Raw genomic sequence first — 14053 nt, 5'->3', positions numbered from 1 at the left:
TTCCCAAATCAACAAGATACAAAAGAGATCATGTCGAAATTTCCCTAACTCACATTGCCTAACCCTAAGTGCAAAATGAGAGAGAACCTCGATCCCTCTTAGGTTTAGTTGCAATAAGGCGCGAAAATTTCCCCGTTTTGCGATGAAATGCACATCCCATTTCTAAATCTACCCTTCGTTGTTCCTATGTTCTGGGTTATTACGGGTACTTTGATTACATCAAACACCACTTGCGTAAATGGGTGGTTATAAAGGTGGGATTAAGTATCCGGAAAGTATAAGTTGAGGCATATGGATCAACGGTGGGATTTGTCCATCCCGATGACTGGATAGATATACTCCGGGCCCTCTCGGTGGAATGTCGTCTAATGTCTTGCAAGCATATGAATAAGTTCATAAGAGACCACATACCACGGTATGAGTAAAGAGTACTTGTCGAGAGACGAGGTTGAACAAGGTATAGAGTGATACCGAAGATCAAACCTCGGACAAGTAAAATATCGTGAGACAAAGGGAATTGGTATTGTATGTGAATGGTTCATTCGATCACTAAAGTCATCGTTGAATATGTGGGAGCCATTATGGATCTCCAGATCCCGCTATTGGTTATTGGTCGGAGTGAGTACTCAACCATGTCCGCATAGTTCACGAACCGTAGGGTGACACACTTAAAGTTGGATGTTGAAATGGTAGTATTTGAATATGGAATGGAGTTCGTATATTTGTTCGGAGTCCCGGATGAGATCCCGGACATCACGAGGAGTTCCGGAATGGTCCGGAGAATAAGATTCATATATAGGATGTCATTTTATGTGAATTAAAATGTCGCGGAAGGTTCTATGGAAGGTTCTAGAAGGTTCTAGAAAAGTCCGGAAGAAACCACCAAGGAAGGTGGAGTCCACATGGGACTCCACCTCCATGGCCGGCCAACCCTAGTGGGGGAGGAGTCCCAAGTGGACTCCCCTTAGGGGGCCGGCCACCCCCACATGGGAGGTGGAACTCCCACCTTGGTGGGAGTCCTAGCTTGGCTAGGTTTCCCCCCTCCTATGGAAGGTTTTTGGTTCGGGTCTTATTCGAAGACTTGGACACCACCTCTTGGGGTTCCACCTATATAATGAGGGCCAAGGGGAGGGGGCCGGCCACCTCAAACACCACCAAGGTGGCCGCACCCCATAGTGGCCGGCGCCCCCCTCTCCCCAAACCCTAGCCGCCCCGCTCCTCCACTTCCCGCACGCTTAGCGAAGCTCCGCCGGACTTCTCCATCACCACCGACACCACGCCGTCGTGCTGTTGGATTCAAGAGGAGCTACTACTTCCGCTGCCCGCTGGAACGGGGAGGTGGACGTCGTCTTCATCAACAACCGAACGTGTGACCGAGTACGGAGGTGCTGCCCGTTCGTGGCGCCGGAACCGATCGTGATCAAGATCTTCTACGCGCTTTTGCAAGCGGCAAGTGAACGTCTACCGCAGCAACAAGAGCCTCATCTTGTAGGCTTTGGAATCTCTTCAAGGGTGAGACTCGATACCCCCTCGTTGCTACCGTCTTCTAGATTGCATCTTGGCTTGGATTGCGTGTTCGCGGTAGGAAAATTTTTGTTTTCTATGCAACGTTATCCTACATCTATCATCAGTTGCTACGTTCTGTAAGTGATTTATTTCTACCCCATCTCGTTCATATTGCCTACACAATATATATGTCCTAACTATATTGTTGTGTCCGCTATTATACATGCAGATTGAAGATTAAGGAATGCAGAGTAAGGAACATCCATGATGTTGGGTTCATTGACCCACACATCGTTAATGGATATACGTTACAACATCACCCCGTCGACGTGGAGGCAGACCTGTGGCAGTTTCTTACAAAGCAGGAACTCAAAAGTGATATTCTATTTCCTTACCATTTTGGGTGAGTGTTTATGTCTTGAGCACATTCTCTTTTGTTTACTCCATGCATGGTATGTGGCCGGCTAATCGATGAGTTATGAATGACGTCATTGTGCATGTATCGTGTCCGCAGGTTCCACTGGATTCTGCTAGTAATTAAAGTTGACAAATCAGAATGTCTCGTCCACGACTCTCTGAATATGGATCCGGCGCTTTGGACCGACATGAGAAAAATGATTCAAAAGTAATTGTTTTTATTCATTTGCGCTCTATATCGATCGGCCTATATCGTTCATTTCCTAATTAAGCTTCAAGTAATTAACTAATAAATCTCTTGTTCATTTAATTTTCTTTGCCTCGTAGGGTTTGGAGACGGTTCTCAGATACAAAGGTCGGTGAATTCAAAAAAGAGCTACATTTCATGCGGTCAAAGGCTAAGAATGGTGGCGATATTCAGCCACCGGGGACCAATCTATGTGGATACTATGTTCGTGAGATGATCCGGAGATACACCTCCGAGCGCGTTCCGAGTGATACCAATGCTCGGAGGAATAACCTCCGGATGATGCTTAGTCCAGAAGCTCGCTTCCGACCACTTCAAGAGGAACTAGCTGGATGGTTCAGGAGGGAAGTCCTCGATCCTAAAGGAGAACACCATTACGAGGACGTAGAATGGAAACTTGTTCAAACTTGTATATGGTCATCCGATGATATTGAATATATATTGTATATTCCATTTGAATTCATTTTGGTTCTAATTTCAAATTTGTTTGAAAGTGTACATTCATATGCATATATGTAGTACCGTAGAATATGTGAAACTCCTTCAAAATTACAATAAAGCACAAAAGAAATAAAAGAATACAAATTAAACGAAAACAGGTTTAGGGGGGGGGGGCCTAAAACCCTAAACCTGCGGCGGCCTTTAGTCGCGGTTGGCCAGAAGAACCGCGACTAAAGGTCCTCCGCCCCGACGGTCGCCTGGCGCCCACGTGGACGGGCCTTTAGTCGCGGTTCGTAAGCAACCGCGACTAAGGGGGGGGGGGGCTTTAGTCGCGCTAATTTGGTCGCGGTTGCGCAACCGCGACTAATGGCAGTTGCGAACCGCGACCAAAGGCCCTTTTTCCACCAGTGGTGCTACACACTTTTGGACGCTTCCCTGTGTTTGGTGGTGAGACTCGGCGGCATGGTGCCAAGGGGTCTCGGCGGCGACCATGTATGTGTGTGGTGGTGCTGTTTGACACCATGGTGGTGTTCCTGGATGGCCTGGCGATGACCTTTGCTTCGTTCTGCACACAGCAGGAGATGACAATGTGATTTCCGGAGCATGCACATGAGGCACTCTCTAGTTTTGGCCGGTGAGCCAACGTTTGGTTGTGGCCAGGGAATTAGGCCTTGCTTGTCCCCTATCGTTGTGTTAATGTGGTGGTGCGTTATCACCTTGTTTGACAGCTTTGATTTGTACATTTGTTGCAAGGGTTTTGCCAGTCCTCGTTAAATAATAAACAGAATAAAGGCCGTGCATATCATTTTGATGTAGAGGCCGCAGAACGGTCCAGATACCAGGACTAGATACAAAAAATTGATTGTGCACAGTTTACATATCCAAACTATCAAGGGAAAGTACATATATAGGGGTAGTGAAGATCTTCCATTATCTAAAAGAGAATTGACGAATAAAAGTAATAATATTGACCTATTGAACTACAAAGGTAGGGATATAATTCCTCTCACTTCTGTTTGCCAAATTAACATGTATGCTGATGTTTCCTCCGTGCCAGATGTTTCATCCGGCCAGCTTTACGGCGTGGCTTCTGTTTCTCAAAAGAAATTATGTAGTTGCTGTAAGGTGGAATCCGGGATCTCCATGCCACCACATCGAACTTGTCTTCATCGGGAGCTTCAACGCCGCTTAGTAGTTCTTGCCATGACAGTTTTGGCAGCTCACTTTGCCCAGGGACAGCCTCCCTCAGACCATAAACCAGATAGCCTTGAACCTGACCACCCACCGAGGACAATTTAGTGAATTTAGGGAAATGTCTCTCCAAAATGTCCTTGGTGTGTCCGCTGAAAGAGTGGTGTTTCGGTGCTGCTTCTCTTACTCTCAGTAATATGCTGTACCAAAATTTAGCATTAGGGTTTGCTCTTAATACCCCACCGATTATATTTGCAGCAATAAAAGATCCATATAGGCCAGTAGCCAGCTGCATGCCCAGAGAAGCCAGTTTTGGGTGTTCATCCGGATCCATGCTTCCAAAGGCGATCGACTTGAAGTAGTACCAATACTCTTCTTGAGACAGAAACTTCATCCTGATGGGTTGAGTAGTCCCTAATTCTGCAATTTTCTCGGCTCTACCTATCACTACAATTTTATACACAATACCTGGCAACTTCTGCAAATATGATTGGAAGTTTGTCCATCCTGCTTCATCCACATACAAACTGAAATCAACAACAAACAAGCACTTCCCTGAGGCAGCCTTGCACATCACTGCAAATTCTCCATTCTGTAGATCATCTCCTTTGAAGAAAAACATGTGGGAGAAACGATCCTGCACCCTCTCATCCTTGCAAGCATGTCGCACAAGAGTTGTCTTTCCAATAATGTGTGGGCCAATGACCGGAAGGATGCTAATATTTATGCAGTCATGACTGTCATCACATAGCAAGAAATTGATGAGCTGCTCCTTCTCGATGTGGCGACCAAACATACACTTATCCATGTATATATAGGTACTAGATGGCTGGCGAACTAGGCGAGGGCAGCTGCCGAGGAGGATGACAAACTCTCTCATATCTGCTATCTTGGCTTCTAAACTTTCAAGAACACTTTTCAACTTTATTGTGCTTCCGGTACCAGATGCTACTGGTGTGTTCTTGAATATCGAAGCAAAACGAAGGCGCTTGGCAGTATTAAAAGTACAATCGGTGAAGGAGTGGTTCTGATGACTCACCTCATCACCTTCAAAGCTCTCTTGTCCAAGGGATTGGACCTTGAGCCTGTCGAGCATATAGTGCCCAAGGTAAACGCCCTCGCTCAGTGTCTTTAGCTGCAAGAGCATTCCTCGATTTGTGATGTCACGCCCCTCTGCTTCGTCAACAACAGTGTTCATCCTGAGCAAGACTCGTTCCAGCCTTCGACGATCATCCTCCTCACATGTGTGAGCGACAATTTTTTGTGCTAGGAAAGACAAAAACCGACTTACAAGATCACTTGCGACTGCTGAAATCAGAACCTCCATGCCAAGCTGAGCTCTGCCCTCCCCAGTCAGTTTGTAAAGAGAGGTGAAAATTCAGAGATGGGAAATGAGGTCAACAAAGACTACAAGCTACCAGAAATATATGACAACGACCGAAAGAAAATAACATAGTGAGGTGACTCTTTCCAATACTCCTCCACGAAGAATTTATTTTTTTTGTAATTTAAATTCTGCCTTGAGGTGGAGGACCATTTCACGGTTTGTGGTCTGTTGCGGCTTCACCCCCTCGACAGTGGTGTGGATCTCTGGTCGGAGCCTGGAAGTGGGCACCTGAGCTTTTGGAGGTCCTTCTCCTGTCACCTGCAGCTGCAGAGATGAGTATGCATATTGTGAGCCTTTCTCAGGAGCCAGGAAATCAACATAGGAGGTTGCTACAAGTTCAGTCAACAAACACAACTGCCAGGAGCCCAGTTGTTATGTGGCTGCTAGGGTTTGGGAGGGAGAGAGAGGGCTGCGAGGGCGCGAGAGGGCCGGCCGGGGGCCTTGCCCACGGCCGGTGGCAAGAGGGAAGGGATTTCCTTCTTAATTCTTGCTTGATTAAATTGATACATCTCCTCTCCATATATAGAGAGGTTTACTTGACTCCCAAGCAAGGCTTACTTGAACCCTAAGCAAGCCATAAAACTAACGGGCCCAGGCCCATGACGTACTCTAACACTACACCCCACCTGGACATGCAGCTCGTCCTCGAGCTGCAACCTAAACAAACCATGACTCGACGCAACACAAACCTAACACCTAAAAACGAGCCTTTTACATCTCGGCTTGTTTTATTACTCTCAACCTGAAATGGACTGGGACGCTTTATTGTTGACCCTTGAACATAAAGTGGACACCATCCACCCGTCGGACGTGTACCTGTACAGCCACCTGGATCCCATGGAAACCAGCGGGACAAAAGGAGCCTGCGCGGCGGCCGGCGACGGAATGCAGTGGTGCTACGCGGTGCGCTCCTGTCGGTGACACCATGCCTTCTCCCCGTCGGATGACTGTCGATGGCGTAGACTTTGAGGTCGCTGCCCGCGGGAAAAACAGCATGTCCGCCGACCGTGGGGGAAACCGCACGCCCAAGATCCCCGACGCAGCGGACGAGATCGAGGTCCGTTGCGCAACGAAGCGCAACTTGGAGGAACTGCAGCTGCAGATCACGCATCTCCCGCACACGCCGACGCACTAGGAGGCCGCGCGCCACCGCTGACATGTGGCGAATAGCGATCCAAGCCGGAAGCGGTGACGGTGACGGCGACGGAGGGAAACAGACCTGGTGGAAGGGCATCGCAGGCGGTGTCGATGTAGAGCCCGGGGCCAAGGTCGCTCCCACACCGCCGAAAGGCAGGGACGGCGTCGGTGGTGGCAGCAGCCGCTGCTGCGGTGTTGGTGGCGACGGCAGCTGCTGCTGCTGTTGCAGCTGCCCACCGAACGGCAGGGATAGCGTCGGTGAGGACAGCAGCTGCAGCGGCGGCGTTGGTGGCGGCGGCTGCTGCTGCTGCTGCAGCGTCCCGGTGGGGAAGAAGGCAGCCGGCTGCTGGAGAAGAGGGGCCCGAGGCGCCGAGGTAGGGCCCGGCCCGGAGATGGTGGGCAGTGGCAACGGGGATTGCAGCAGCCCGGCGTCGGGTGGCGGCGACGACAGCAGCAGCGTCGGCTGCAGCGGCCCGGCGATCGCGGCGGAGGCCGCCTGGTGCGTCGGCTGCCACGGCAGCAGCGCCGCCGTCGGCGGCGGCCCGTAGGGACCGGCCAGGAAGAGGCGGATCTCCTAGACAGCAATGGTGAGATCGCGGAGGGCTGCGGTGATCTCCGTCGGGGAGAGAACGGCGGGAACGTCGGATTGCGGCGGCGGCGGGTGGGAAGAACTCGGTGGAGGGCTGGACATGATCGAACCCGGGAAAGCTGATACCAAGTGGTATGTGGCTGCTAGGGTTTGAGAGGGCTGCGAGGGCGCGAGAGGGCCGGCCGGGGGCCTTACCCACGGTCGGTGGCAAGAGGAGGGAAGGAATTTCCTTCTTAATTCTTGCTTGATTAAATTGATACATCTCCTCTCCATATATAGAGAGGTTTACTTGACTCCCAAGCAAGGCTTACTTGAATTGGTGTGGCTGAAGCAAATTAGTCATCACCACATACTGGGTTAAGTTGAATTGATCTAGTCAGAAGCGTGAAGTAGTTTCCCTTCATGAGGTTTCTATGTCATACAGGAGTCAAACTAGGAATAGGAACTGACTGCACTTTACATACCCCACCTAACATTGAAAGCGCGCATACATATATATCAGTAAGAAGAAAGGTAAAAGTAACCATAAACTATAAGGATGGGGACATGTATAATTACTTCCTGCAATTTTGTTTATAAAATTAACATTTATGCTGATGCTTTCTCAATGCCAGAGGATTTTTCTTGCTGACAACGTGACGTTGCTTCTGCTTCTCATAAGTAATAATAAGGCAGGATCCGAGATCTCCATACCAACACCTCAAACTTGTCTTCAACAGGATTATAACCACCCATCAGTAGCTCTTGTGATGTCACCTTTGGAAGCTCACTTTGCACAGGGCCATCCTCCCTAAAATTATATGCCAGGTATCCTTTAGCTTGACCACCCATCAAGGACACATTGACGAAATTGATAGGAAATTTTCGCCCAATAAGATCTTCCAGGTGTGTGCCAAAGGAAGACAAGTGCTCGAGAAGTAGCCCTCTTATGATAATATGCCATGCCAGGATTTCCTGTTTGGCTTCTCTGCCATGCCAGGAAGAACGTGTTCTACCAGGTCACCACCTCGTAGGTAAACCTGGGCCAAGGGTGCACCGCGGTTCCCTGGCCCTCTCTTGGCTCAAGATCGCCAAACATGTTTCCGCCAAGAAATTGTCTGTAGGAGTGTGGCTAGTTGCATGGCAAGAGATGCTAGTTTCAGATGTTCATCAGGATCCATGCTTCCAAAGGCAAGTGCCTTGAAGTAGTACATGTACTCTTCGTGAGACAGACTCTTCATACTGATAGGTTGAGGTGAGCAGTACCTAAGCTAGCAACTTGCTCTGCTCTGCATATTACTACAGTTTTACTTCCAGCAGCCGGTACCTTCTGCAAATATGATCACAAGTTTCTCCATGCCACCTCATCCACATCCAAACTGAAATAAACAGCAGATACGTAGTTTCCTGAAACTGCCTTGCAGTTTACTGCAAATTCGATAGATCATCTCGTGGTAATACAAATTTGAATGCCGTATCTTTGAGCCAGGAATGAGATAAACCTGACAAGATAGCCTGCGACTGCAGAAACTAGAACCTTCATGCTGACCTGAGATGAGAATTAACTCTCTGGGAGAGATGATCAAATGTAAGTTAATTCGCAAAGAGTGACAGAATTTCAGAGGTGACATAACGGGGTTAAGGCTGCAGTCTGCCAGAAACACATGACACTGTGACTGAAAGCAGTTCACACAGTAAACACTTTTTTTTAAACAGAAGGCACGAATGCCCAGCTTTAAATTAATAAAGCCATATGGCCGATGATACAAGGATGTTGCAAGCAGCTTACAACACCACGCACACCCCAAGCACAAAGAAGATAAAAATCAAGCCCAGCTTGAGGTAGACGAAGACCTCCATGCTCCAGCACCAAGTGAGCATCTTCCAGTGACTTAGGTAGAGCACCAACCTCCTTCCTCGCCGAAGAGGGTCCCTACCCTCTCACCCTAGATCGAGGTGGCCGAACCGTCAAACGAGGAGCTGCTCACCCTTGAACAAGGAGGTTGTACCGACCCGGAGACCAACACAGAGGGATGCGTCACAAAGCCCTTCTCGCAGCGACGAGCACACCACAGCCGCCACCATCACGAACAGGGACCAACCGAGACGGAGGGAAAGCTAGAGGCAGACACAGCTCACAAAGGATGCAGGGGAGCCAAGCGCAGACGACCAGCGCCTCGAGCAGCAGCACAGTCATAGAACCCACCACGCCCGGCTTCACTCACCGGCAGCAACCGCCCCCACACGGCGCCTCCAAGGAGGGTACGACGCCCATGGCGCCGCCACCGTCCAATCCGAAGGATTTTGAGCATTCGCCCGGAACGGAGGTGGGGGTGGGGGGTTTGGGACCTCGGCAGCGCCTCCAGGAAGGTGAGCGGCACCAAAGGCATCGCCGCCGCAGTGGTCAAAGACCAAGAATTTCTTCCGGCCCCAAAGCGCCCCACCAGCTCCCACACAGCGTCTACTCCGGATCCAAGGACGCCAAAAGATGAGACCTGCGGGGAGGAGAGAGCCAAACCGAGGGAACTGACCTTCCAGATCTGGCGCGAGATGGCCGCAGCCGCCGGCGCAAAGCCTGCACCCACCGAAGAACTGTCGTCCGCACGGCTACGTCCCCGGGCCACCGCACCCGTGGACGCCACCGGACGCACGGTCGACGCCGCCTCACCTCACGAGGCCGCCGCCGGAAGCCTCCACACCAAGCGCAGAGTGGTAGAGCCCCCACCCAGGAAGGAAGGCCACCGCCACCAGACGCCTCCCACACCTCCGGCCGCGCCACGCCCGACGACCCCACCTAGGCTACAGCGACCCGGCGCAGAGATCCCCCAGCCAGGAACCGCGCGGGGGGCCAGGAGCTCAGATCCCCGCCGCCCCCTTCACCGGCAACGTCTCTGGGGGCGACGAGGGGAAGGGGGGACGGAGGGGAGGGGCGGCAGCGGCGGCGGGATAGGGTTCGCCTCCTCCGTTGCCTGGGGGGGGGGGGCGACGCGAGGAGAGCGAAATGGTTTCGCTCTCTCTGTCTCTCGATTAGTATAGACTCTTTCATTCACAGTTGACAGCGTGTTTGGCAATACAAGGGAAAGGGAAGAGGACTTAATCGGAGGGAATTAGCCCAGAGTTTAGACAAGGGAATTTCATTTTTATTCCCATTCCTTTGTTTGGTCCGTGGTGAGAATCATAGTGGGAATTAGATAGCTCTTTGTGTGTTTGGGCCCACAAATAAAAGGCTGCCAGTCGTGGGATGTTAGGAACGAACAAATGGAGCGTTTATGTTTTGCCAATTCCCATTCCCCCGCGTAATTACCTGGCCTCCCCCAGGGATGAGAAACGTGGGAGTTGGGGCCCTTAATTCCCTTGCCCCTTCTCTAATTAACTCCCATTCCCCTCAACCATACAAGAGAGTTTTAGTCCCCTACTCCTCTAATTCCCATTCCCCAGAATTAAATACCCCGAAACAAACAGGCTGTGAACACTCCTACACCATACAACTATTTAATCCAGTTTTCTTACTTTACCTTTTCATAAAAATAACAGCAAGAAACATTTGTGTGGCTTGTAAACTTTAGGAATTCTCCAATTGATCCTAACTCCACAAATGGAGCAAATACAATAGCCCAACCACTATTATGTTTCCAAGGGTGTCACTTTCAGGCTATTTTGATGTTTCTCTATTTTGTGCAGATGGGGAAAATAGTATGTTAGATGCTGCAAATAAAGTAATGACACCATGGTCTTCATGAAACTTCTGCATCGGCCGGCCTCTCTGTCTTTCTATTTGCACAGGTTGACACCTGGTTTCATTAGAGGAAAACAAACATCAAGATAAATCTAGAGAACTTTTGCAGTAAAATCCAGACATCTGATATGATCGACAAGAAAGAAAAAAAAATCATTAGTCTTCTGTCTACTGGACTCTATGTAAGTTTGCTTAAGAGTATATGAGAAGCTGACAAGAACAACAAGAAATAAGAACTGGGATAGAAACCACATAAGCTGGATGACCACCCAAATATTTTTTCCTCAAAACTCATCACTACAAACTCTTACAACAAAAACTTAGAAGAACATCAGAAGCCCTCTTCTTTTCAGATTGGAGCCCAAACAGACACGGAGGTCAACGGCCTGGACTTCCAGCACAACGCAAGTCTACCCTTCTCGAGCACAACCCCAAATCCCCTATTGAACAACCCAACCAGCATCCTTGCCTGAGCAACATTACAACCACTCAGCTCACAAGCCCCGTACCTTTCCAAAACCCCAGGAGTACTGGCCTCAACCGTCACAGACCCATACTGCCCCACGAAGTCCTGTATCCGTGGCCCCACCATCTCCCTCTCCACCAGTCTCATGCACACCCCCTGGTTACCACCACCGAAACAGCTACCCAGTGACTCAAACACCGTGGTGAAATGGTGCAATGCCTCGAAAAAGAAGTCGACAAAGGAGGCGGTACATACAGAGGCCTCCTTTCCGATTCTAACCAGCTCCTCTTCTACGATGACCACTAACTTAGGCCGTAATATTTTAACACAGGCAGGTAGGAGTGTCTGTAACTTGCTCATGGATTTGTAAGGCATGCTTGTTGTGTCACACGAGAATATTACTGATCCTTTACAGCTCTTGGAGAAGGCATGCAGGTCTTCATCACTGTGTATACAGAAAGAGCTGTACTGGAAGGGAAGGTTCAAGGAGTGCGCGAACTCCGAGAGCCTCCTTGCAGATTCATGGTGAATGTTGCCTCTGTAGTCAGCATCTGTTGTGACCACCGTGAGGTGGAATGATATGCCACCATGACGGGCAAGATCTGACATGAATGATGGCCACTGGATGCCCTCACCAATGTTCAGGTCGATGACGTGCACATCTGTGTCTCCCTTGGTGGCGTCCAGAATAGCCTGATTGGCAGTGAAGTGTGCAAACTTGGCGAACGGCGACAGCTCTTGTATAATCTGTTGTGCTGACATTCTATCAGATGGCAGTGGCTCAGGCGGGGAGCACCTGACGCTTGCACTGGAGATCCGGGACCGCAGACCTTGGGCAAAGTGGTCGGCCAGGCGGTCAAAAGAGCTGGCAGAGGCATTATCAGGGATGCCAGGGAGAAGGCCATCAAGCCTTGAGAACACTGCCGAGGCAAGTGCTGAATCCCCCGCCTCAACCGCCTCTGCACCGGTGAGGAGGAGATCAGTTAAACTGTTCTCCTCCATGAGCTCCTCTTGGATGGCCGCCAAGTTGCCATTCTCTTGGCCCAGAATCCTCTCATCACAATCGAGGAACACACCAACATCAGAAGCATCTTGATGATGCCAACCGCCAACATAATCTTGGTCCATAGTGTCCAAGAACTCATTGTCCTGTTGCTGGTCAGTGGAATGATCAACCTGGATGGTGGCATTCTCATGGAGAGCTACTTGAGGAGACCATGGGAAAAAGCTACTCTCTTCATGTGTGGGAAAGGAGAGAAGAGGGGAACAAGGATAAGACATGGTCTCCATTTTAGTTGCTATCTATGATAAGGATTGCATTGCTTCGTGTGCTTCACACTGTGTCTTATATACACACCATGAGGAGACGGAGGGACAAGAGATTAGCAGTGGAGGAAAGAGAATGTGTGGGTCCTGCCTTTAAAAAAAATGGTGTGAGTCCTGCCTTCATGGCCTAGGCACGCTAAACTGTTCTGATCTTGGAGCCTAATACAACATGGATCAAACTAGAGGTGATTGGCTCTTGTTTAGCTCTCCACCAACTTCACAGCATACATACATACCCCCCAAAATATCAATATAAAATTAAGAAATAAAAGCCTACGTCTGCAGTCCGTCATTTTGCTGGCATGACCGAATGAAGCTGAAGGAACTGAGAATACACTAATGGCATATTCCAAGAATGGTTTTTGCTACGTGGCAGCATCTAGTCAATTATTGGACTATGTGCCGTTGCTACTTCAAAGTTCCTATGGCCTGCACTCAAGTGCCAATGGCAATGCAGAAAGGCGAAAAAAATGCAGCCCTCATAAGTTTAATCTTAATTTTTGTGCTCAAGAAATGGTCTCCTATTACTATATATCTCTTTACAAAATGAAAGTACTACTTCATTCAGTCTGATCTAAAATAAATACTCCGTATTAAATTTTAATAATTCAACTCTATTTATGACCCTCCCGCAAAAGACTAATATTTATGGTCATTGACCAGCACAAACCAAGTCAATTTTGTCATGCTAATGTGTGTCCAAAATTTTAGTGGTGTAAAAAATTCATGAACCAACTTGCTTCCAGACTCTGATTCTTTATTTGACACCAATCAGATATCCATACAGCCCCTTGTTGTAGGTTTTATACAAAGTATTATAGATTCTCATGGGTTATTAGATGTTCACAATAGAGTCAAACTGAAAGAGGACAAAACTGCTTGTCTCAAGGAGTAGAGCTGTTGCAAAGTGGAACTTACAGCACAAACGTGGGCCATGCAGATTTCTTGGTTCCAGGCTGCCTCTTTCTACTAATCTGAACATTTCTCCAGCCTTCGTACCTGGCAATTCCAAAATGATCATTTCCAGATAGCAGCAACAGCAGGAGATTTTTGATGGAGTCCAAGTGTCCAACGATGCACATACAGCTTTTCACTGACTACTTCAGAACTTCGGATACAAGTGTACAAATGGTGTGTTCTGGTAAGCTTTCTGCATTGTGCTATTCTTTTTCTCGAGGGAGTATGGATGATTCACTGAGGTAAATAAATATTTGTCCTGCGGAAAGCTAAGATGTGTTTATTATTACAGGACAAGGCTGGTGCCATCTGAACATTGTCAAGAGCAACATTTTGTATTCACTCAGTACAGTCACGGAACGTTGTCATGCACAACTAGAACAAGTGGACATCAGAGTACAGCTGCAAGAGTGTAGACATTGTAAAGTAAAATGTGTAATTACTTTTTAAAAAGATCTTGTGTAACATCCCAAGAATTTCAAAATAAAACAAATGAATTGCACTAGTTCCAAATTTTGGAACCAACAAAAACTTTTTATTAAATAGAGTATGATACATAGTGAGCTTGCTTAATTCTTGTGTTATTGCCATGATTGCTTGTTATTAGTATTTGAAGTGATCTTAAACCCTAAACCTCACCCCTCTTTTCACCATCTTAGTTAAAATAAAATAAA

General features: G+C 48.6%; 1 pseudogene; it reads right to left on the bottom strand.

Moving 5' to 3' along the window:
- Nucleotides 1–3586: 3586 nt before the first annotated feature.
- On the bottom strand, nucleotides 3587–12501 carry LOC124696420 (annotated as a pseudogene).
- Between the last annotated feature and the right edge of the window lie 1552 nt (nucleotides 12502–14053).

The sequence above is a fragment of the Lolium rigidum genome, chromosome 3 (assembly GCF_022539505.1).
Source record: "Lolium rigidum isolate FL_2022 chromosome 3, APGP_CSIRO_Lrig_0.1, whole genome shotgun sequence".
In the NCBI taxonomy this organism is placed as follows: domain Eukaryota; kingdom Viridiplantae; phylum Streptophyta; class Magnoliopsida; order Poales; family Poaceae; genus Lolium; species Lolium rigidum.
Note: the sequence above shows the minus strand (reverse complement) of the source record. Positions and strands in the feature narration are given on the sequence as shown.